At 46.1% G+C, this 3,182-nt stretch overlaps 2 pseudogenes; one reads left to right on the forward strand and one right to left on the reverse strand.

Annotated features, from left to right (window-relative positions):
- Positions 1 to 1,887: 1,887 nt before the first annotated feature.
- On the reverse strand, positions 1,888 to 2,003 carry LOC136646747 (5S ribosomal RNA; annotated as a pseudogene).
- A 738-nt stretch (positions 2,004 to 2,741) lies between these two features.
- On the forward strand, positions 2,742 to 2,855 carry LOC136646391 (5S ribosomal RNA; annotated as a pseudogene).
- Positions 2,856 to 3,182: the final 327 nt, after the last annotated feature.

The raw sequence follows: 3,182 nt of genomic DNA on the forward strand, positions 1-3,182 counted from the left end.
CTCCAAGGCTGGAGGCAGGAGAAAGGGTTTACTTCTGGCTGAAAATGCCAACCTTTTCAGCTTGGCTAACTGTTCACGTATAGGCGTGCACCACTTAACAACCGATGGATCGCATATATGACGGCGGTCAAAGCACAATAAAGATGCTCTTAATGAGGCAATCGCATCCTCCATAGCCTGCAACAGAGTGTCTGTTTACACAACAGAATGCAATCTCTCTCCAGTAGCCTGTGCAGCCAGCTAGTGTCTGGCTGGCAGTGTCTGTTTACACAACAAAAGCTGAATGTTCACTTAATGATCTAATTGCGTAACAACGGGGATAGGAGACTATATCCGCTTTGTTAAGTGGCGCACACCTGTATTTTAAACACTTTGAATCTTATGTATTAAATTAATATAATTTATATCCCTTCTTTTCTGTGCTAAAACATTTTCAAGTTCCAAGCCAGTTTAAATATGTGCTTTAACAGCACAATCCCATGTCTACCCAGAAGAAAGTCCCAGTGTATTCAGTGGGGTTTACTCCCAGGACAGTGTATATATAGGATTGTAGCCTAACTATATGTGCATAATCTATAATGTTCCTATTTTTTTTTCCTGTGTCATTTACTGATGTATACAGAATTGGTACTTAATTTTGGAATTTAGCCTGACCTTCAAAGTGTCAAGCTAGAAATACAGCTTTGCCCTGGAGACCCAGGTGTTGGCTGTGATGAGAAGCACATTTGCCCAACTTCAGCTGGTACACAGCTGTGCCCAGTTCTGAACCAGGGAGATCTGGCACCAGTGGTCCATGCCCTTGGTCATATTGCAAGTAGATTACTGTGTAGCACACTCTACTTGAGACTGCCCTTGAAAACAATTTGACATTTCAGATGCCTCTTTGCTTCCTGGTCCAGTTCAAGGGGTTGGTTGTTCCCTTTAAGCAGTATGTGGCTACTTGGGGGACCATCTTCACCCACATGGACCTGCCCATGCATGATGATGCCACCATGACAGTGCACCAAGGATGAAGGGCTCTGTGGCAGTGGTAAGTTTGGGAACCGCTGATTTAGGGATATTTAGCACTTGGGCATAGAGCAGTGGTCTCCAAACTGACGACCGCTGTGTGCCGAAAATGTGGTCCCCTTTTGAACTGCAGTTTATCATTCCACCTCTGTGCAACTCATATTTTGAGTAGATCTGGGCACCGGGATACTCTGGGCAGTTGCATCTGTTGCCCAGCATTCCAGAAGGCAGTGCAATAGGACGTCTGGGTAGACGCAACTGCCTAGAGCAGTGGTTCTCACTCCTTTAGCACCAGGACCCACTCTTTAGAACGAGAATCTATCAGGACCCACCAGAAGTGATGTCATGACCGGAAGTGACATCATCAAGCAGGAAATTTTTTTACAATCCTAGGCTGCAATCCAATCCACACTTACCCAGGAGTAAGTCCCATTGTCCATCATTATTAAAAGCATCTTCATAGTAGCCTGTTAAACATACAGATCTGTGGTATTTCCACAAATGCAGTCCAGAGTAGCCAGAGTAGCATCAAGTCTAATATATTAAAAATAAAATATTGAAATTAATGGGGACCCACCTGAAATTGGCTTGCGACCCACCTAGTGGGTCCCAACCTATGGTTTGAGAAACAGTGGCTTAGAGTGTCCTGGTGCCCAGATCTACTTGAAAGACAAATTGCACAGAGGTGAAATTACTGTGAATTACCTAACCTTTGTGAAATGAGAACTGGATAAAGAAATTTATTTTTCACATTTTTATACCTCCCTTTCTCCCAGGAGCTCGGGGGTGGTGTACATGTTTATTCCCTTTTTTTGTCCTTGCAACAACCCTGTGATGTAGGTTGGTTGGCAACCTTCAGTCTCGAAAGACTATGGTATAAGCCTACAGCACCCGGTATTCCCAGGCGGTCTCCCATCCAAGTACTAACCAGGTCTGACTCTGCTTAGCTTCCGAGATCAGATGAGATCAGGCATGTGCAGGGTTAGACTGAGAGATAGTGACTGGCCCAAGGTCACTCAAGAAGCTTCTTGGCTGAGTGGGAATTTGAAAATGGATCCATCAGGTCTAAGTTCAATGCCAGAATCACTACACCACCTTGGTGTATCCCCTCCCCCAAACTATTACATCTCTTAATGGTGCTGATATAACCGGTCACATATTGACTGTTATATGCTTGCAAACATCTGCAAGTCACGTGAGAAATTCAAACTGGGAGTGTAACACTTTGTACATATCAATACCAAGCCTTTCCTAGCATTTAGAGTACATATGTATTCAGAAAAAGATTCTGTAGCACTTGCTTGACATGTACGTCAACAAAAATCAGAAGCAAATCCCTGGCAATTAGTGGGATTAAACTGACACAGAACTGGATTTTCAAATGTCACAGCAAAGCACTATTTGAAAATCTCTAGACAACCCTTAGCCCAGATACACCTGGAATCACCTTCCACCTGAATGCTGGGAGTGGGGAGGAACTGTGTTTAGCCTCATGCCTGAAAACGGATAGTGCAGGCACCTGGCAAATCAATATGACCTTTTCCTTCCAAGATCAGTGCCCCCCCCCCCCCCGCTGAAAAATTCCCCCTCTGGTGTTACCCTGCACATGTCTGATCTTGGAAGCTAAGCAGGGTCAGGCCTGGTTAGTACTTGGATGGGAGACCGCCTGGGAATACCGGGTGCTGTAGGCTTATACCATAGTCTTTCGAGACTGGAGGTTGCCAACCATTTACGCCTTCTGTTACCCTGCACATGCCCAATCTCGTCTGATCTCGGAAGCTAAGCAGGGTCAGGCCTGGTTAGTACTTGGATGGGAGACCGCCTGGGAATACCGGGAGCTGTAGGCTGATACCATAGTCTTTCGAGACTGAAGGTTGCCAACCAACCAGGTCACCATTCCCATTGCCCCTGAAAGTTATATCACCCAGATTGGGATTCCTCTGGAGCTGATAACAACTGGGCAGGTGATTTCAGGATGTGCCTGCAGCCATGCCACCCAATGAAGCCTGCACCCCAGCACCTAGCTAGCTGGCAGGGAGAAATAGCCCAATGTAAGCTTCCATCTCTGCTCGTCGAGATGCAGCTGTCCTTGACATCCCCCTGGACAGCAGGAGTCTTGACACCACACCACTGCCCTCCTTGACAAGGTCCACACACCAAAGCCAACCATCCTC

This window comes from Tiliqua scincoides, chromosome 3 (assembly GCF_035046505.1).
Source record: "Tiliqua scincoides isolate rTilSci1 chromosome 3, rTilSci1.hap2, whole genome shotgun sequence".
NCBI lineage: Eukaryota > Metazoa > Chordata > Lepidosauria > Squamata > Scincidae > Tiliqua > Tiliqua scincoides.